Below are 22,987 nucleotides of genomic sequence, written 5' to 3'. Positions count from 1 at the left end.
TATATATATACACATACACACACACACATACATACATCCATGAATACACACACATATGCACACATATATGTGCATACAATACATATTTAAAACCATGGGTAAATATACTTAGTTAAACAGGTTTAAGGAGTGTGTGTGTAGTTTATTGTTATGACATAGTAGCGATACATATTTTCTAAAGAATTATACATAACTAGAAATATACACCTAATCAGAAAAAATATTTATCAACATAGGCATATGCAGTCCATTGTGGTTTGAATATGGTGGTTGTGAAGAAAAGAGCCAACTCTTGAGTAGTTTTCTGAAGACAAGAAAGTTATCTGTGGCTCTTATAGTTGGGAGTAATGAATTCCATAGTTAGGCTGCTTGAACGGAGAAGGATGTATCACCTATAGTCTTTTTCTTGTATGGTGGTATTCTAAGGCGGGGTGCCAATCTTGAGCGGAGGTTTCTTTGTTGAATGTATTTGGTTAATTTGTTTCTGATAAAAAGCGGTCCTGTTCCATGTATAGCTTTGTGGGTGATATAAAGCAGCTTGAAAGTGCATCTTCTGGCAACTGGTAACCAGTGTAGTGCTCTCAAGGCAGGGGAGATGTGAGCTTGTGGCTTTACATGTAATAGTAGCCTGGCTGCGGAGTTCTGAATATGTTGCAGTTTTTTCATAATAGATAGAGATGATCCATGGTAGAGACCATTGGCATAATCCAGTTTGTATAGTACAAGCGAGATAGTAGCTTGCACCTTGTGTGGAAATCCGAGGTGGGGGAAGATGCATTGTAGAGACTTCAAGGTGATGAAGCTTGTTCGTGCTAATTTGTCCACTTGGGCATTCATAGTTAACTTGGAGTCCATGGTGATTCCAAGGTTTTTAACTTCCTTGGATAATTGAGGAGGTGGTCTGAGATCGTCAGGCCAGGCGCACAGTGGGTCATAACTTTTCCAGTCACCAGATATGAGTATTTCTGTTTTGGAGTTATTTAGTTTGAGATGGCTCCAGGTCATCCACTGATCAACGGCTCTGAAGCAACTGAAGATTTCCGAGTTTTCAATGTTTTGGGGGCATTCTAATTTAAGTAGTATTTGTGTGTCATCTGCATAGTTGTAGCATGTGAGATGAAAATCATTGATCAGTTCTGGTAATGATATCAAGTAGATGTTGAAAAGCAAAGGTGAGATGATTGATCCTTGGGGGACCCCTGCTTTTGTGAGGTAGGTTTTGGACGAGAAGGGGGGTAAGTAGATTATATTAGATCTTTTTTGAAGATAGGAAGTAATCCAGTTGAAAGCAGTCCCTTGTATGCCAGCTTTGTGGAGTCTTTGAATTAGGGTGTCACGGTCAACCGTATCAAAGGCAGCCGAGAGGTCCAAGAGAAGTAGTGCAGCAACTCCATTGCGGTAGACTGTGTTTTTAAGATCATCCCAGATTGCTATGAGTGCCGATTCAGTGCCTCTTCCTGGGCGGAATCCAGTTTGGAAGTCTGAAAGTATAGAATTGTCTTCAATGAATTGTGACATCTGGGCGAATGCTGCTCTTTCTAACAGTTTGACCAGGAAAGGTCAATTTGTCATTGGTCTGTAGTTGTTGGGGTCCTGCAGGTCTAGGTTTGTTTTCTTTAATAACGGTCATATGTATGCCTTTTTCATGTCTACAGGAAAAGTTCCTGTAGTTAAAGAGCTGTTGATGATTCTTCTTACAGGTGTGGCAGCAGAAGTAGATAAAATAATGTTCTTGAAGATTTGTGATGGACAAGGGTCAGAATGGCAACCAGAAGGCCTGCTTGCTTTGACCAAATCCATAAATTCACCTTGGGATATTTGTTGGAAGGACTGTAGAGGCTTGGTTGGTTTATTCTAAGAGGGTATTTTAGGAAAGGGGTTGGTGCTGATGGTTTTCTTCTGTTTTAAATAGGAGTCCAATGTGTCTGCCTCAGTTGTATAATAGGTTGCCAGTTTGTTCGTGAAATCTTAAGTAGTGGGATGACTTCCTTCCATGCATGTAGGTTTTCGAAATTAATTGAGAATTTTATAAAATTACTTGGTTGTAGATTTAGCATTTTGAATTCTGTCTGAGTAGTACCTTTTTTTTGCTTTTTTGATTGATGATTTGTATATTCTGTTAAGTTTGTGTAGCTGCAGTTTGTCTTGGCTATTATTTGTTTTGAGCCAGGTCCGCTGCAACTTTCTGATTTGTTGCTTTATCTTTGTAAGTTCTGTGTTTCTCCAAGGTGTTGGTTTTCTTTTGTCGTGTTTAGTTTTTCTGAGTGGTATTAGGATACCAAAAGCTTCCTGTAGCCACTCAAAATTTGGGAACAGAATTAATTGTATCTAGATCTGTGTTGGCTGTTAGTTGTGTTTCTGAGTCATCCCAATTGAGTTTGCTCCATGATCAATAGGTGCATGTATGCAAGTAGCTGTGGGGTGTGTTGATTTGTGGAGTTTTATGTCAGAAAGTTATCAAATGGTGGTCTGACAATGTGATTGGTGTGATGCTATGAATGGTAACTAGTTCAGGCTTAACAAAAATGACATCTAGGATGTGTCCAGCGATGTGTGTGGGATTGTGTACAATCTGATGTAGGTTCAGTGCGACTAGGCCAGTGGTGATAGCTTTTGGATGGGGCATATTGGGTTACATAACGCTGAGCTCATTCAAACTAGCAATCTCCATTTATATATTTCCCTACTACCAGAGTAGAACAATCAATCTCTGTGTATATATTTCATCATGACCATAATAGAACTTAAGGGTCCCTAAAATCAGAAAAGCTAGAAGTATCGGTCCCCTACAAATTGCCCAACCCATCATGGAGACACCACTAAAACACATGCAAACCAGGTTCCCCACACAGGCTAAACAACTTAACAAGTTTTGCCACAAATGCGCCCCGTCTTTTGACCGCCGGGGTAAATGTGGCGGTCCTGCCACCAACAGGCTGGCGGTGCAGACCACCACATTATGAGTGTGGCGGGTTGGCCTCTGCCAACCCACCACATCTCCACTCATACCACCATGGCAGTCAGAACCGCCAAGCCAGAGATTATCATCTCCGACCTGGTGGTCCACAGGAGACCGCCGGCGGTATTAGGAACCGGGTTTCCACCATGGTTTCAGTATCAGTAGCACCACCACGAAAACCATGGCAGAAAGGCTACCGTGGCAGTGAATTTTTTCCCTGTCACTGGTAGACGGCTCCCCAGCAAGCACTAGACCCCACCCCCTCTTCAGCCACAGCACCCCCATCCCCCTTCTCTGCATACATGCACAGATACCCACATGCACCACATGTACACCCATTCACCTAAACTTACATAGACGCATCCACTCACACGCATCCATACACGTATTCACAACAACATTCATACACGCATTCAAGCACGCATTCACAACAGCACTCATGCACGCATTCAAGCATGCACCCATACACACATTCACAACAACATTCATACACCCATTCAAGCATGCATACTCACACACATCCAAACATGCATACTCACAGGCATACACACTTACATGCAGATACACACTCACTTCAATATTCAGACACACATACAATCACACATTCACATATTCACATATTCATGCACACACGCAGACACCATACACTCATACATGCATCTCCCACCCCCCTCCCCTGTCGGACGATCACCTTACCTGTTCCTGGGAGAAGGTAGTCCGGCATGGAACAGGAAGGGGCGCTTCCACTGCCGGCAGCGCCCCGCCAGCAGGACACAGCAAGGCCCTATTATGGCCCATAATATGTTGGATGGTGTCTAACTGGTAGGTGGGTCCGGTGGTGGAACCGCCAGAGCGCCTCTTCCGCCCAACGTGTGGCAGAAATCCGCCACTACTTTTGATATGGTGGGCAGGAGACTGCCAGCACTGGTGGTCTCCTGGCGCCCGCGGCTTTGGCGGTTTTCCTGGATGACCGCCAAAGTCATAATGATGGCCTAAGTGGTAGACCTGACAGCCTTAGGGTGGTCTGCCCCCAACTTTTTGCCTGCCTCCCTCCATTTTTCTGACCCTGTTTTTGCTGGTTTTAGGACTACGCACACTTTACCACTGCTGTCCAGTGCTAAACTGCTCATGCTCCCTCCCCTAAACATGATAACATTATTTCCTACCCAATTGACATATTTAATTCACCTGTAAGTCCCTAGTAAAGCGCACTACATGTGCCCTGGATCTGTAAATCAAATGCTACTAGTGGACCTGCAGCACTGATTGTGACACCCACATAAGTAGCCCCTTAACCATGTCTCAGGCCTACCACTGCAAGGTCTGTGTGTGTAGTTTCACTGCCACTTCGACTTGGCATTTAAAACTACTTACCAAGCCTTAGACTCCCTTTTTTCTACATATGTCACCCCTAAGGTAGGCCCTAGGTAACCCATAGGGCAGGGTGCTATGTAGGTAAAAAGCAGGACATGTACCTATGTGTTTTACATGTCCTGGTAGTGAAAAACTCATAAATTAGTTTCCCACTTCTGTGAGGCCTGCTCCTCTCATAGACTGAACATTAGAACTACCCTCATATACTCTTTTCTAATCTGTAAGGAGTAGCCATGTCTTGTTTGGTAGTGCCAGAATGGCAATAGACAATACTAGATGCTGTTGAAGATGGATTTAATATTACTATTTTAGAAACGCTACTTTTAGAAAGTGGGCATTTCTCTGCACTTTCTGTGGTCTGTGCCTTACAGCCTCTCCCCAATCCACATCTGGTCTGTGCTGGTTGACAGCTCCCCTTGTGCATTCCACCCAGCCAACTATATACACGAGGACACTCAGTCACATCTCCATTCATCTGCATACTGAATGGGTCTTCCTGGGCAGGAAGGGTGTGGGGGCTCACACTTCATTTCAAAGGCCAGTGGCCTGCCCTCACACAAAGGACTGACAACCCCCAACAGGGATCATGGCAGACAAGACTGGGCTGAAAGGGGAACTTGTGCTCTTCAAAACCACTCTTTTAAGTTTCCTCCATTTCAAAGGCATTTTGGGGTATATAAACTGGGTCTCTGACCCAACCAAATCAGACATTTCTGGACCTACACCTGCACCCTGTCAGGAACAGACTGGCTGTCCAAAGGTCTCATCTTGACTGCTTTGCTGAGAAGGACTGCTGTCAAGCTTGTTGTTCGGCTGCCCTGCTGGCAGGACTCTGCCTTCCTCCTAAGGTGCTCTCCAAGGGCTTGGAATGAGCTTGCCTCCTGTTTCTTTAGTTTCAGGGCCAACAAAGACTTCACCTCAACAAGAAAATCCTTGTTCGTCAAACAGTGACGCAAAGCCTGCAGAAATCGATGCAAGGCCTGCATGACGGCTGAGAAATCGCCGCCTTGCAGCGTGAAAAGAAACAAGGCATCACCTGTGAGCGCACCAGAAAATCAGTCGCAACACCTTATTTTTCAATGCATCTCCTACTCTGTGGCCTCTGTGCGTTGTTATTTTTTACGCATCCCAGGTACTGTGTGTAACAAAGAAACAACTGTTGATTTTTAAGACGTGAGACTCTTTCAAACCTTTTAAAAGTGATATTTCAACTTGTGCTTATTAGACCTTTGTCGTTTATTTTATTCAGATAAATATCTATTTTTCTAAACCTGTGTGGTATATTTTCGTGGGGTATTCACTGTGTTACTGTATGATTTATTGCACAAATACTTTACACATTGCCTTCTAAGTTAAGCCTGACTGCTCAGTGCCAAGCTACCGGGGGGCAGGGGGGCACATGATAATTTGGATTGTGTTGTGACTTACCCTGTCTAGGATGGTGGTCCCTATTTGGACATGGGTTTATACCTATGCCAACTGGGGACCCCATTTCTAACATTGGTGATCAGCGGTGAGGATAGGACTTGTGTTTGTGCAGTGCCATACAGTAGCTACATGTACACTACCTATCAACAGATAAAGGTCAATTTGATTTGTTTTCTTTTTGCTACAATTTCCCTGCTTGACATTCTTTAATCAATCCTATACACCTTGTCTCTGGCTGGGGCCACAAGTGGAGCTGGGGAGTTTGCCCTGGTTATGCTGGAGGGTTGCACAGATAACAAGCTGAAGGCCTTTTGCAAGGGGATGGGGATACCTACCCTTGGAGCCTCCAAGAAGGAGTACCAAAAGGCATTGAGGGCCAGGGCAGAAGCCCACTCCCAAGAGCATGATGAGGTGGGGAGCGAGTGGATGGCGCTCCTGATTTGCTGCCAACAGCAGGCTGGGATGACACCCTTGAATTTGAGCCCCCTGCGAAAACAGGGAACAGTGTTTCAAATCACGGCCTGACCACAAAGGAAAGGAGGGAGGAAACAGAATTGCAGCTGCAGTTGGCAAGATTAAAATTAGATTCAGATGAGAGGAGAGAAGAGCTGGAAGGCAGACTGAGGCTGAAAGAGCCTTAGCTGAGAAGAAACGTATCTTGGCTCATAAAGTGACTCTTTAGCTTGAGCTGGAGCTCAAGTCTAGGCAGTCTGAGTCCAGCAGTGATAGTGGCAGCATACGTACAGTACCTGATGGAGACAAGAAGGTTTGTATACCCAAAGGTTTGGTGCCAAGTTATGTGGTGGGCGGATGACATTGACAAGTGGCTTTCTGTTTATGAAGTTGCACTGAGGACACATGGGGTTCCTGAAGAGCACTGTGGAAACACGTGCCAACACTTGGGAGGGACACACTTTTAACATTAGAGGTTGGGGACCAGGCCAAGTACACTCCTATGAAAGTGATTTTGCTGGCAAAATTTGGACTGACCTCTGAGAAGTGTCACCAAAGATTCAGGGACAGTAACAAGCTTCCCAACCAAACCTGGGTAGACTTTATTGATTTTTCCAGTAAGGCACTGAATGGCTGTGTGTGGGGCAGCAATGTCAGTGATTATGTCGGATTGTACAATTTGATTGTGAGAGAGCATATGCTCAGTATTTGCTTTACAGAGTTGCGCCAGCACCTAGTTGAGAGTAAGCTGACTGATCCCAGGAAGCTTGCTGACGAGGCAGTCATCTAGGCTAGCACCAAAGTGTCCAAAAAGGTATCTGAGGGGCTACCCACTATGGTTGTCAGGGTTCCCAACAGAAGAAAGAGGGGGGAGAAAAACTTAAATATAAGGAGTTCTCAGTCTGATCCTAAGAGGAAAGGGTTCTTTGATCATAAGACAGGAGGTTTGTGCCCCAATGTACAGAGTGCTCCAAGTTTGGTCACTCTAAAGGCGACTCCAAATTTCCAAAGAGGACATGCCCCTGACCCCCCCACCCGGGTTGGCTAGTGTAGCGCTGGGGGAGGAGGTAGTCCCAGTTAGTTTTGGGGAGCAGACAGAGGTAACCCTGGTGTCCTTGGGGGATGCAGATATGGTGCAGATATGGTGCCAAAAGCCCACATGCCAATACCTCTAATTATAGGCATTGGGTCACCATTAATGGGCAACGGTGGAGGCTCTGCATGACACAGAAGCCAGCATGACTACTGTCAAGGGTCAGCTGGTGTCAGCAGAGCAGGTCCTACTGAACACACTCCACCAAGTCATAGTCGCTGACAATCAAGAGAGCCATCTTCCGGTGGCTCTGGTTTCCTCTGACTGTAGGCGGTCACGTGGGGGGGGGTCTCTGGTACTCTGAAAGTAGCTGTGAGTCCTGCCATGCCTGTAGATTGTCTGTTAGGCAATGACCTAGAGCACACTACCTGGAGGGAGGTAGAACTCAAGTCTCACTTGGAGATGATGGGATTGCCTGAGAGGGTCTGCATGACTGCAGGGTCCATGGATGCCCGAAAGGGAAGTCAAGGGCATCTGGAGCCTGGAAGAATGTCCCTAACAGCTGCCAAGCGGCGAGGCAAGGGGCACAGGAAACCAGTCCCTGAAGATCCCATAGTGGAGGTTGATGGGGTCTCTGAGGAGAATGCCCCTGAGCCAACTGGAGAGGACATTGCTGCCCTAGGTGACTTACCTGAGCTTGCTGGCTGGCAAGTTGAGGGTGGGCCCACCAGGGAGGAATTCTGCAAAGCTCAGAAAAAGTGTCCCACTCTTGAGGGCTTGAGGCAATAGGACTCAGCCCATGCAGCAGGTGAAGCCTCTGGGGATCACCTAATCTGCTGGGAGAATGATCTTCTATATAGTGAGCCTAAGGCTCCGGGTACTTGGGTAGCACGTGTGCTGGTAGTCCCCCAGTGTTACCAGGCCTTCCTACTCGGCTTGGCTATGACATACCCCATTAGGACATTTAGGGCAAGACAAGATCTTTGCCAGGCTTCTCACCCACTTTTATTTGCCCCAAATGAGGACAGCCTCAGATACATTTTGCAGGTCCTGTCCCACCTGCCAGGCCAGTGGGAAGTCAGAAAAAGCTGAAGGCTCCCCTAATCCCACTTACTGTTGTTGGCACCCCCTATGAAAGGGTGGGCATCGACGTCATTGGTCCATTAGACCCCAAGACAATCCTAGGCAACAGGTTCATCCTGGTCTTGGTGTCGGGCCTGCAAATCCGGATAAGCCACAGTAAAAAACTTCTGAGTTGTCATTTGCCTTTGCAGGGACCAGTGCTTGTTTGCAGAGACCAATGCTTGTTGGGACTAATGCTTGTTATAGACCAATGCCTATTTGAGAACATGTGTTGCACAAGACTCCACTATCCCTATGACTCAGACTGGGTGTGGCTCCCTATTGCTCAGACTGGGTGTGGCTGGATGCAGTAGGTATTTAAACCACACCCAGCCTGAGTGAATTGCTTGCTGTAAAGGTCACCAGCTGCAGAGAAGAAATCTCTGCTCCTCCAATTTTGATCTTCATGTTCTGTTCTGTCCAGCTACTTGGAGGCCGCTTCTGGAATTAAAAGAGACAGGAAATTAACCCTTAGAAAGGCAGTAAGGTGCTGCACACGATTTAAGAACATTTATTGCTGAACTGTGATACTTGCTGACTTGAAACTTGATAAGTTATTGTTCCAGGGTGCGATGCGCTTAAAAGGGCACATCTTTGGGTTTTAAGGTCATTGGGATGTTCGCCGGTTGTCATGCTATCACGCTTATTATGTCACAGTTTCGGGCAGGTCTTGTCAGGACTCTGGTTGGGGCACCCTTTCAGGTCACAGAATATCTCCCAAGGAGGTAGTGTACCGAAGCAGAAGAGCAGCTAAAGGCATACACAGGGAAAGGACAGCTATGGTAAGGCACAGAAAACAGGATAGTGAAGGCAGAGCAACCTTGCCGTGAACAAACAGGGAACGGATCACTAATGGACAAACACACTGGGGATACCACTAAGGTTGTACACAGGGTAGGGCTCAGAACGTCCCACACCAACAGGGAACATCAATGCCTCTGTGCAGATTACTCTTACAGATAGTCACCCAACAAGCCCCATAGAAAGGAAGCAGCAGAAGTGATTCTGTCTCTGGACCCTTAGGGCACAAACAAGGATTGTACTTACATACACAAGACTAGCCCTTATAGGTCCAGCTGGAAGCACAGTGGCAATTCCTGGAAAACAACAATAGCACACTGTCACTGTTAGGCACTAAAGACTACATACAACACTAGACAAAGCATGGGGGCTGTTATCGCCTGCTGGAATCCAGAAGCCAACCCCAGTACAAAGGAAAACACTTATACACAGGTGAGGACTGATAGTACACTTACCAGACACGATAACCCAAGAGGAAACAGAAACAGTAGGAACAAACTAGGAGGCAAAGGCAGGAACAGGGAATAGGCTCAGGCTGAAACAAAAGCAGGAACAGGACTGGAAAACAGAGAGTAGGTTCTAGCTGGAACAAGCAAGAACAGGACTGTGAAACAGAGAGCAGGCTCTGACTGGAACGAGCAAGAACAGGACTGGTAAGCAGAAAGCTGGAACAAGCAGGAACAGGGCTGGGAAACAAAGCAGGCTCTGGCTGAAACAAACAGGCACAAGGCTAAGAAACAGGGAGCAGACTCTGGCTGGAACAAGCAGGAACAGAGCTGGGAATACAAAGCGCAGTTTCAGGCTGAAGCTGGATTGGAACACACTCCAACAAGGGGTCTGGAACACAAAGGAATCAAACTCCAATGCATGACGAAGAGCTCCAGGAAATGGCAGCCTATAAGCAGTTCCAGGCAGCAGCAAGCCCAGGGCAGAGTCACATGGCTGGGCGGCACAAGAAAGGTCACAGGTATGTGCAGTTTCAGTCTCTCACAAGCCCTGGAGGAGAGACTCCAGTATAAAGGAAAAATCTGACTTTTCTCATAGGAAGCAATGGACAGAAGATTACAGGTCTTACCGACTACCAGGCAGTGCATTATGGGACCTGAAGTCCATGGGAGCAAATGTAGTTCTCTATAGCATGATATATCGAGAAGGGAAGCAAACAGGAGTCAGAAAGGGACTCTGGGTAAATGTAAATGCTGATTCCCAGGCTACAGATAGTCCATTTACAGCGCCCCCTAGAGATGGGAAGGCAGAGTTGTAACAGTTACAGTTGCTTGCATTATACCACAGAAAGGATTCTTTTGAAAACAATATACTGTGAATAGGTTCATTATCACTGAGTTTAATGTGACATTACTATTGTTGTTATCAATACAATGTATTGTGAATACTGTTATTATCGCTGAGTTCAAAGTGGCATTTGCATTATTTCAAATTGTTGCTGGTGATGCGGAACATTCTGTGTTTGGTGCGTAAATGAAGTTGAAGCTTATATTTGCCATGCTCAAATTTACGCCGTGATGTAATGGTAATAAGCTGGTTGTTCATGAAGCTGGACGCTATTGATTAATCCTATGTTTTCATTTTAATACAACGTGAACCGTAATCCTTGATATCAACCTTATGTTTCCACCGTGATTTAAACACTGAATTGCATTCCACACAATACTAGCACAGTACAATGAATAACCCATGAATATCTGGAGAACCTAATTCCCTGAGAGTTTCTTCTTATTTTATTTTGCCTATGTAAGGGCCAGATGTAGCAAGCAGTTTTGCCCATTCTGTGTCTATGGGAAAATGTGTTTGTACATATGGCCCTAAGTGTCTATGAGTCAAGTGAGTCAGCATCTTGGAAAATCTCATCAAGGTGAAACACGCAAGATATCCACTGAACGTTAAAGAACATCTAGGTAGGCTTAATTGAGGTGAAGAGGAACTAATCTGAGATCACAGACTGAGTAGGTATAGACAGAATAGTAGGGTCAAGGCTCTTAATTAGTTACAGGTAATCCACATTGTTTCCAAAAATTCCTAGAGAGGGAGACACAGCAAAAGCCGGAAAGGAGACATCAACAGGTACATCTAGCTTGCACATCATAGTCTAACAGTAGAGTATATATGGGTTATGAGATATTAGGTTTTTGACTGATGTGTAATTTATCAGACCAAAGACCGTCTCTTCAAGAACCATCACTATGGCCCTCATTACAACCCTGGCGGTCGGTGTTAAAGCGGCGGTAAGACTGCCAACAGGCCGGTGGAAAAAAAAAAATGGAATCACGACCGTGGCGGAAACCGCCAACATAGACAGCCACTTTAACACTCCGACCGCCAAGGCGGAACAAACAAACACCGCGGCGGTAACCGCCAGCAGACAGGCGGAAGACAATGTACCTCCCACATTATTACAACAGTCCAATCCGCCACCTTTTCTGGGGCGGATTCACCGCGAACAAAAACACGGTGGAAAGAGGAATTGGAAAGGAAAACGCTCACCTCTACACAACCCACGAGGAACCAGGACACCATGGAACCCGAGCTCCAGATTCTACCAGCCTTCCTCTTCCTGCTCCTCTACCAGGATCAACAAAGACAGCGGCGAAGATCACGGTGAGTACTGCACCTACGACACAGGGGAGGGGGAGGGAAAATATTGTGACACACACACACAACACGCAACACTCCCACCCCCACCCTCACCCACTACAACACACACACAAGTACATGTTGATACATTACATATACAACCCCCAACCCCCCCTGGAAGAATGCAAGGACAAAAGGAAATGAGTTGAACGATTGTAATATATTCAAAGACAGTTATCAAAAATATATACATATATAAAGATATTTACACTATAAACAAATATATACACCAAGAATACAAGTCCAAGGTATTCCACCATCATAGCCCGTGGACCACTGGGCCCAAAATGCATGGGCGAGGCCCACACTCAATACCCGAACAAGATGGAGAGAACACTGCTTGGGCATCAGATAGAAATAAAACAGGCACCTCAGGGGGAAGGGATGGGGGGGCACCTCAGCCGGATGATTGCACAACGCAAGATCCACGAGGGGGCTCCATGCTCACTGCTGTATCCTGGGGAGTGCAAAGCCACAGTCTCTCAAGTCTCTACAGTGGGTGGTTTGCCCACTGCTGCATCCTGGGGAGTGCAAAGCCACAGTGTCTCAAGTCTCTACAGTGGGTGGTTTGCCCACTGCTGCATCCTGGGGAGTGCAAAGCCACAGTCTCTCAAGTGGATAACAGTCTCCACTGGTTCTGGAGGGGGCTTTGTGCCCAGAGTGCTTCATCCTGCCAAGGACTGAGGTAGTGGATGTGATACTCCACTGTTTCTGGAGGGGGCTTTGTTCCCAGAGTGCTTCATCCTGCCAAGGACTGTGGTAGTGGATGTATCTCTCCACTGGTTCTGGAGGGGGCTTTGTGCCCAGAGTGCTTCATCCCGCCAAGGACTGAGGGAGTGGATGTGATACTCCACTGGTTCTGGAGGGGGCTTTGTGCCCAGAGTGCTTTATCCTGCCAAGGCTGGTTCTGGAGGGGGCTTTGTGCCCAGAGTGCTTCATCCTGCCATGGACTGAGGTAGTGGATGTGATACTCCACTGGTTCTGACGGGGGCTTTGTGCCCAGAGTGCTTCATCCTGCCAAGGACTGAGGGAGTGGATGTGATACTCCACTGGTTCTGGAGGGGGCTTTGTGTCCAGAGTGCTTCATCCTGCCAAGGACTGACGTAGTGGATGTATCTCTCCACTGGTTCTGGAGGGGGCTTTGTGCCCAGAGTGCTTCATCCTGCCAAGGACTGAGGTAGTGGATGTATCTCTCCACTGGTTCTGGAGGGGGCTTTGTGCCCAGAGTGCTTCATCCTGCCCAGGACTGAGGTAGTGGATGTATCTCTCCACTGGTTCTGGAGGAGGCTTTGTGCCCAGAGTGCTTCATCCTGCCAAGGACTGAGGTAGTGGATGTGATACTCCACTGAACCTGGAGGGGGCTTTGTGCCCAGAGTGCTTCATCCTGCCAAGGACTGAGGGAGTGGATGTGATACTCCACTGGTTCTGGAGGGGGCTTTGTGCCCAGAGTGCTTCATCCTGCTCGTGGCGGCCTCAGTAACGTCGGAATCTTTGGTGCTCACTGGCCTGTGGTACTGGTTGCGGCGGTGTCCCGTTCTGCGGTGCTGGTGGCGGCGGTGTCCTTGGCAGCGGTGCTGGTGGTGGCGGTGTCCTGTTCTGCGGTGCTGGTGGCGGCGGTGTCCTTGGCAGCGGTGCTGGTGGCGGCGGTGTCCTTGGCAGCAGTGCTGGTGGTGGTCTTGTCTGCCGTGCAGGTTTTCCCAGACTTGCCAGTTTTACTGTGCCCCTTCCCCACCTTGGATGGTGGAGCAGCTGGATCCACACTCCCACCTGTACCCCTGGGAGCGGCTTTGGTTGAAGATTTGTTTCCTCTCTCCCTCCAGGCAGTGGCCAACTTTTTGTGCTTTTGAGGTGGGGGACTGTCCGTGCTCTGGCTCCTTTGCACACTGGCTGCCCTGCTGCCTGGCGCACTCCAGAAGCCGGTTACTACTTGCACCACTGTTCCCGCAGATGTTGTGGCTGAGGCACTGGGTTGGGACATGGAGAGGCGGGCCCTAGGAGACTGAAGGGGTGGAGGAGGTGAGGGGAAGAGGTCAAGGTTGGACAAGAAAAGTTTTTTAAACACACTGGGACGGGTAGATGGAGGGGGTTTGGGAGTGGAGGAAGAGGTAGTAGTTGTAGGAGTTGTACGTTTGGTGACTTTGGGTGAAGGTGCATGGGCTGGAGGTTGTCGTGAGGTGGATGGCTGTTGGGCGGGTGTGTGGCAGCGTTTGTGTACCTTGGAAGGTGGTCTCACAGACACACTGGTAGAGGACACAGGGGATGTGTGAATGGTAGTGGGGGTGGTGACTGCACGTGAGAGGGGTGTGGTGGTGGGTGTGCTGGTGATGGAGGTAGTGGCTGAGGATGTAGTGCATGCAGGTGTGAGTGGAGACGAGACAGGGAGGGAGGAGGGAGACGAGGAGGAGGGGGACACAGTGGAGGCAGTGGCTGTTGATATGTCTGCATGGGTATGATGCACGCGTGAGTGCCTGTGGGATGTGTGGTGCTTATGTTTGCCTGAGCTTCCCTTGTGTGTTGACATGTGTGCATGCTGGTCTGATGGTGTACTTGGGATAGGCTGAGGTACAGGGGTTTGGGTCTGGGTGGAGGAAGTTGGAGGGGGGAGGATAGAGACAGGGACAATTGCTGCCATCAGTGCTGAGGCCAGAGTCTGAAAAGCTCGCATATGGGCTGCCTGACCACAATGGAGGCCCTCCAGGTATGCATTGGTCTGTTACAACTGCCTCTCTACACCCTGGATGGCATTGAAAATGGTAGACTGCCCAACAGTGAGGGACCTGAGGAGGTCAATGGCCTCCTCACTGAGGGCAGCAGGGGTGACAGGGGCAGGGGCTGAGGTGCCTGGGGCGAAGGAGATGCCCACCCTCCTGGGTGATCGGGCACGGGGCAAACGCTGAGGGGCTGCTGGGAGGGCGGTGCTGGTAGGGGGGTGGCGGCTGTACCTGTAGATGCGGGGGCACAGAGGGACCCGCCACCGCAAGGGAGCTCTCATCAGAGGAGGAGTCTGTGTCACTGGTCTTAGCTCCTGTTCCTGCCGTGGAGCTCCCCTTGCCCTCCGTCCCACTGGTGGCTTCTGACTCCGTTGTCTTACCCTCCAGGGCCATGTGGGATGCAGCTCCCTCCTGCTCCAGTGCCACTGCTCCTCCGCCTGATGATGCTAATGCACACAAGCACAGGGAGACCACAAAAAGGGGGGGGGGAACAGAAGAAAGACATGTTGAGTGCATGCAATAGAGCTACAGTTGGCGGACCCTACAGACACAGAAGCCCCCTGCACTACGCCGTGCACTTGGAGTTCCCTAATCAATCCCAGGGACGTGGGTTAAAAGGCTATGCCCGATTGCTGCACACATGGATGTCACAGGAGCCTGACTAGGTGTATTTGGCTCAGTACATAGGTGGGGTGAGGTGCCACAGGACCTGCCTTAAGAAGGGACCCCGCCTACTAAACTCGCCCTGGCCTAAGGGAACCCACAGCCCACCTCCCCCACCCAGACACCTCCACTGCACGCTGAATCAGCTCAATGAGAGTGTACTCACCCCCTTGTGGCTGCCGTGATGCCCTTAAGCACCCATCCAACTCCGGGTATGCCACCGCCAGGATCCGGAACATGAGGGGAGTCATAGTGCAACGGGCACCCCTCCCACTTTGGGAGGCCATCCCCAGCTGGGCCTCCGCCGTCTTCTTGCTCCAGCGGTGAATGTCCTCCCATCTTTTCCTGCAGTGGGTGCTCCGTCTGTGGTAGACCCCCAGGGTGCGGACTTCCTTGGCGATGGCACGCCAAATATCCTTCTTCTGGTGGGCGCTGACCTACAGGAATCGTACAGGGGAAAAGGAGAAGATATAAGCGTCCGCACCGTCACGGTCATTGGCCCGCATCCCTACCCTTGCCATGTCGCACATGCACTCACTGTCGTTTCAAACACGCCTCATTCTCCCCTTTCCCCCCATCTTTCATCCACACCACTTCAAACAGCCATTGCCCATACAGCATGCTCACAGTGTGCTCACCTGTTTGTCTGGAGGACCGTAGAGTAGCGTGTACTGGGGGAGGACCCCATCCACTAGTTTCTCCAACTCCTCCGTGCTGAAGACAGGGGCCCTTTCCCCAGACACACAAGCCATTGTCTCTTCCAGAATGAGGTCACAGCAGCACTTGCAGTGTAGGTCCTCTCCTGTCGAAGATCAGGTATCAAATAATTGAACAGAGAGAAAATGGCGGTCACGTCCGCGGCGGTGCGTACCGTCACCGCTGGCGTACATCGTCATTGGCTCCTGGGACCCATAGGGTCCAATGTTAACCAATGCAGGTTTGCGCCGCGGTCTTCGACCACCTACCGCGACGGTGTACAACGCCAGCGCAGTTACCTCATATCCCCTTGTCCCACATTACAGGTCAGGCAGCCGCCATTTCAGGGGGCCACGTGGCATTATTTTTTACTGCGTCACACATATCTAGGCCTTGCTTACACACTAATACAACCATATGTCGATTTTATAACATTTTCCTATAAAGTTGTGTTTACGTACCTCAGTGTTGGTTAACTCTCTGCTCGCTGTTCTCCTCCATAGAACACGTCCACTGGGGAGGTGCGGAGATGGCGGCATCCTCCGGTGTACAGACCTCTGGTGGACCTGTCGACAATGGAGGAGCGACATGTGATCATCACCTACAGACTTGATTGTGCCACAATCCAGGAACTGTGTGCCCAGTTGGAGCCAGACCTGATGTCAGCCATCCGCCACCCCAGGAATCCCCCCTCTAGTGCAGGTGATGTCAGTACTCCATTTCCTAGCAAGTGGGTCTTTTCAAAGAACAGTGGCCATAGCATCAGGGATGTCCCAGCCTATGTTTTCCAATGTGTTGTCCAGAGTGTTGTCTGCCCTGCTGAAACACATGCAGAGCTACATCGTTTTCCCTCAGGTGGAGGATTTGCCTACAGTGAAAGGTGACTTCTATGCCCTGGGACATATCCCCAACATCATAGGTGCCATTGATGGGACACATGTGGCCTTGCCCCCCCCGCAGGAGTGAACAGGTGTACAGAAACCAGAAGAGTTACCATTCTATGAATGTGCAGATGGTGTGTTTGGCCGACCAGTACATCTCCCATGTGAATGCCAAATTTCCTGGCTCAGTGCATGACGCTTACATTCTGAGGAATAGCAGCATCCCTTATGTGATGGTCCCTCAATATTTGCAGGTGACTCTGGCTACCCCAACCTGTCATGGCTACTGACCCCAGTGAGGAATCCCAGGACAAGGGCAGAGGAACGCTACAAATAGGCACATGGGCGAACTAGGAGGATTATAGAGAGGACCTTCGGCCTCCTGAAGGCCAGGTTCAGGTGCCTCCATATGACAGGTGGTTCCCTATTCTACTCACCAAAGAAGGTGTGCCAGATCATCGTGGCCTGCTGTATGCTTCACAACTTGGCTTTGCGACGACAGGTGCCTTTTCTGCAGGAGGATGGTCCAGATGGAGGTGTTGTGGCAGCTGTGGACAGTGAAGACGAGGAAGCAGAAGAAGAGGACATAGACAACAGGAACACGGTGATCCAGCAATACTTCCAGTGAGACACAGGTAAGATGACAACACTGCCTGCTACATCTGTTTAATTCTTAAACCTCTCATCTGTATGTCATTTTCGCCCAGTGTATAGAGCCTGAATTGTCACTTTCCCTTTCGATTTCACAGACGTGGGTCCCACTGTGTGACATCTGCTTTGTTTCCTCATGGACTAGAGCTGTGTGACATAGGTATGTTGACAATACAATGGATATATCATTTCTACTCAGTAATTGCAAATACACATTTTCGAAAGCACAGATTGACTCCAGATAGTTTTGTGATTTAAGGGTGTTTATTTAAGTGGAAAATAGTGGAGGGGGGTTGTAAAATGGTCAGGGGTGGAGAAATGTCAGTGGCAGAGTCCAGTCTATTAGTCTCACAGGTGCATTGTCCAAAGGGGCATAGCAAGTGGAGCTGGGACAGTTTAAGGATGGACAGGGTGACAAAGTGGGACAGAAGGATGACAATCAGGGTGGTCTCAGGGGGGTCTTGGCATTGTTCTCTGACTTTGTCCTGGATCTCAGGGACCGTTTGCGGGGTGGTTCTCCATCTGCAGGGGATGGGGTGCTGGTGTTGTGGTCCTGTGGCGGTGCCTCCTGTCCACTAGCGACGGCGGAGGTAGAGGGCAGTTTATCGTCCAGGCTAGTGTCAGGGGCCCCTTGTTGTGCCACAGTGTCCCTCCTGGTGTTGACGAGTTCCTTCAGCACCCCTACAATGGTGCCGAGGGTCGAATTGATGGATTTGAGTTCCTCCCTGAACCCCAAATACTGTTCCTCCTGCAGCCGCTGGGTCTCCTGAAACTTGGCCAGTACTGTTGCCATTGTCTCCTGGGAATGGTGGTATGCTCCCATGATGTTGGAGAGGGCCTCGTGGAGCGTGGGTTCCCTGGCCTGTCCTCCCCCTGTCGCACAGCAGCCCTCCCAGTTCCCCTGTTTCCCTGGGCCTCTGTCCCCTGAACCGTGTGCCCACTACCACTTCTCCCAGGTCCCTGGTGTTGTTGGGGTGGTGGGTTAGCTTGGGTTCCCTATAGTGGTGGACACACTGCTGCTTGACGTGTCCTGGGGACAGAGGTATGGGTCTGCTGGGTGGGTGCTGTGCTGGTGTTTCCAGATGGGGGAAGCTCTGTGTTGGCCTGTGCCAGTGTGAGGGGAACCAACTGTCCCGAGGTCACAGATGGGCCGGGCTGGTCATCTAGATCCAGTTGGACAGAGCTGCTGTCATCACTGTGGGCCTCTTCTGTGGGTGGAGTGGACATGTCTGGACCCTCCTGTCCGGTGACGTAGGGTAGGGGTCCTGCAGGGGTGTAAAAGCATGATTATTGCATCTGTGTGTCCCATGGTGTGCAATGGGTGGGTGTCCCTGTACCCCAGTGCTTGCATTCTTGTGTGGGACCCTGTGTGATAATGGTTCAGGGGGGTGTATGGGTATGTGCAGTGGACTTGCTTTGGAGATGGGTATCCATGCTTTGGTGTTACATGCAGGGCTTGGGTGTGGAATGTGTGGTTTGTGATAATGGGACATATGTGAGGAGTTGGAGTGATGGGGTGAGGGCGAGGGTGGGGGTATGTGATAGCATGCAGGTGGGTGGGGGATGAAGTAGTGAAAGATCTGACCTACCAGAGTCCATTCCTCCAGCTACTCCTGCGAGGCCCACAGGATGCAGCATAGCCAAGACCTGCTCCTCCCATGTTGTGAGTTCTGGGGGAGGAGGTGGGGGTCCGCCGCCAGTCCTCTGAACTGCAATCTGGTGTCTTGAGACCACGGAACGCACCTTCCCCCGTAGATCGTTCCACCTCTTCCTGATGTCATCCCTAGTTCTTGGGTGCTGCCCTACTGCTTGCCCCTGTCCACTATTCTTCACCATAGCTCCATCTTCCTAGCTATGGTGGTGTGCTGCACCTGTGATCCGAATAGCTGTGGCTCTACCCGGATGATTTCCTCCACCATGACCCTGAGCTCCTCCTCAGAGAACCTGGGGTGTGTTTGCGGTGCCATGGGGTGGTGTGGGTGATGTGTGGGGTGGTGTGTGTTGTGATGTGTGTGGTGATATTTAGTGGTGTGTTGTGTGAGTTGCTTGGATGTAGTGTGAGTAATGGTGTTGAGTGCCTGTGTATGCTATTGTTCTTTCTAGTGGTGTCTCTCTCTCTGGCCTTCAGTCGCAATTGTGGTCGTAAGGATTTGTGGGTGATGTGGGTGTGTGTTTTATATTGTATTGGATGTGTGGGAGTGGTGTGTGTATGTGTATCAGGTGTGTGTATTTTGAATTGTCCAATGTGGTAGTGTTTTGTAAATGTGTGTGTATTTTGAGCGCGGCGGTGTGTACTGCCAATGGAATATCATGGTTGAAAGACCGCCACGTGGGTCGTGATTGTGTGAGCATATTCCTGTTGGTGTGACAGTGGAGGTTTAGTTCTCGCCAGTTTATCACTGACCTTTGGTGTGGCGGACTTGTGTGGGTGTCTGGATTTTGGCGGATTCCGAGCTGTGGGTCATAATGGCAGTGGCGGTATGCCGCGGCGGTGTGTTGGCAATCTTCTGCACGGCAGTAAGCGACTTTTACCGCCAATGTTGTAATGACCCCCAATGTGTCCGGATCCATCCCTGTGAATCCAGTGTCTCTCTCCTTCTCTCATACATCCCCTTTCCCCTGGATGTTGCGGGGCCAACCATGTGTATTTAAGTGGGAGGCGTGCAGCGTTTAGGTGGAATTGGGAACAAGCAGCTTGGTCAAGATTGTGCCTCTGTGGGACTAACAGGTTAGGGCTTGATACTTGGTGGACCATGCCACCCGCTACCCAGAGGCAATCTCTCTGAGGACGGTGACTTCACCGGTGGTGACCAGAACCTTGATGGGGATCTTTACCCGTGACAGAGGCAATAACTTTATGTCTGCATACATGAAGTCCATGTGGGATGCGTGTGGTGTAACCTACATGTTCACCACACCCTGTCACTCTCAATCCAGTGGTCTCATTGAGAGGTTCAACAAGACCTTGAAGGGCATGATTACATGCCTACCTGAGGCCATGAGGCTTACGTGGGACGTCCTCTTGCCATGCTGTCTCCTTGCTTAGAGAGGACCCCTAGAGGGGGGTAGGGTTTAGTCCCTTTGAGCTTCTCTATGGCCACCCTGTCAAGGGCCCCTTAAGCATTGTCAAGGAGGGGTGAGAGAAAGCTCCAAGGAAACACCCCCACGATGTGGTCAGCTACATGTTGACCCTCCGCAACCAGATGCACCGCTTCTGGAAGAAGCCCGGAAGCAATCTTGAGGCCAGTCAAGAGGCAATGAAACATTTATACGACCAGAAGGCTACTCTGGTGGAGTTTCAACCTGGAGACAAAGCATGGGTCATGGAACCAGTAGAGCCCAGAGCTCTCCAGGATCGCTGGGCTGGCCCACGAGATAAAGGAACGTAAGGGGGAGGCAACTTACTTGGGGGTCCTCAAGACCCCTAGGAATCCCCTAGGGGTGTTCCATGTAAACAGACTAAAGCCTCAATTTGAGAGGTCTGAAGTCAGCATGCTCCTTGTAACCATTGTGACCAATGAGGGAATGGAGGAGAGTGAACCTCTCCCAGACCTCCTCTCTGCACGAGATAGTGAAGGGTCAGTAGAGGGTGTCAACATCTCCGACTCCCTAAACCTAGACCAGCGAGGTGACTGTTACCAGTTACTGGAACAGTACTCCTCTCTATTTTCTTTCACCCTTCGACTCACACATCTTTGTGTCCATGATATTGGCACTGGAGACAGTCCCCCTGTAAAGAACAACATTTACAAGTTGTCAGACAGGGTGCAGGCCAGCATCAAGGAAGAAGTTGCCAAAATGCTAGTATTAGGGGTGATTGAAACCTCTAACAGCCCTTGGTCCAGCCCAGTGGTGCTGGTACCTAAGGCTGCCACACCGGGCACCAAACCAAAACTTCAGTTCTGTGTAGACTACAGAGGTCTCAACTCAGTCATTAAAACTGACGCACACCCCATTCCCCGAGCTGATGAGCTCATTGACAGGCTAGGTGCTGCCTAATTCCTCAGTACCTTTGATTTAACATCATGGGTACTGGCAGATCACCTTGACTGAGGGGGCAAAAGAGAGTTCTGCATTCTCAACCCCTGAGGGACATTACCAGTTCCGGGTAATGCCTTTTTGCTTGAAGAATGCCACTGCTACCTTCCAAAGGTTGGTTAACAGGATCCTGGCTGGTAAGAAGGCATTCTGTGCCGCTTACTTAGACGATAATGCCATCTACCGGGCCTGCTGGGAGGAGCACCTGCTTCACCTTCAAGAGGTGCTCCATCTGCTTTGTTTCCTCATGGACTAGAGCTGTGTGACATAGGTATGTTGACAATACAATGGATATATCATTTCTACTCAGTAATTGCAAATACACATTTTCGAAAGCACAGATTGACTCCAGATAGTTTTGTGATTTAAGGGTGTTTATTTAAGTGGAAAACAGTGGAGGGGGGTTGTAAAATGGTCAGGGGTGGAGAAATGTCAGTGGCAGAGTCCAGTCTATTAGTCTCACAGGTGCATTGTCCAAAGGGGCATAGCAAGTGGAGCTGGGACAGTTTAAGGATGGACAGGGTGACAAAGTGGGACAGAAGGATGACAATCAGGGTGGTCTCAGGGGGGTCTTGGCATTGTTCTCTGACTTTGTCCTGGATCTCAGGGACCGTTTGCGGGGTGGTTCTCCATCTGCAGGGGATGGGGTGCTGGTGTTGTGGTCCTGTGGCGGTGCCTCCTGTCCACTAGCGACGGCGGAGGTAGAGGGCAGTTTATCGTCCAGGCTAGTGTCAGGGGCCCCTTGTTGTGCCACAGTGTCCCTCCTGGTGTTGACGAGTTCCTTCAGCACCCCTACAATGGTGCCGAGGGTCGAATTGATGGATTTGAGTTCCTCCCTGAACCCCAAATACTGTTCCTCCTGCAGCCGCTGGGTCTCCTGAAACTTGGCCAGTACTGTTGCCATTGTCTCCTGGGAATGGTGGTATGCTCCCATGATGTTGGAGAGGGCCTCGTGGAGCGTGGGTTCCCTGGCCTGTCCTCCCCCTGTCGCACAGCAGCCCTCCCAGTTCCCCTGTTTCCCTGGGCCTCTGTCCCCTGAACCGTGTGCCCACTACCACTTCTCCCAGGTCCCTGGTGTTGTTGGGGTGGTGGGTTAGCTTGGGTTCCCTATAGTGGTGGACACACTGCTGCTTGACGTGTCCTGGGGACAGAGGTATGGGTCTGCTGGGTGGGTGCTGTGCTGGTGTTTCCAGATGGGGGAAGCTCTGTGTTGGCCTGTGCCAGTGTGAGGGGAACCAACTGTCCCGAGGTCACAGATGGGCCGGGCTGGTCATCTAGATCCAGTTGGACAGAGCTGCTGTCATCACTGTGGGCCTCTTCTGTGGGTGGAGTGGACATGTCTGGACCCTCCTGTCCGGTGACGTAGGGTAGGGGTCCTGCAGGGGTGTAAAAGCATGATTATTGCATCTGTGTGTCCCATGGTGTGCAATGGGTGGGTGTCCCTGTACCCCAGTGCTTGCATTCTTGTGTGGGACCCTGTGTGATAATGGTTCAGGGGGGTGTATGGGTATGTGCAGTGGACTTG

Source organism: Pleurodeles waltl, chromosome 9, assembly GCF_031143425.1.
Source record: "Pleurodeles waltl isolate 20211129_DDA chromosome 9, aPleWal1.hap1.20221129, whole genome shotgun sequence".
Lineage (NCBI taxonomy): Eukaryota > Metazoa > Chordata > Amphibia > Caudata > Salamandridae > Pleurodeles > Pleurodeles waltl.
The sequence above is the reverse complement of the archived record's forward strand: the minus strand, read 5'-3'. Positions refer to the sequence as shown.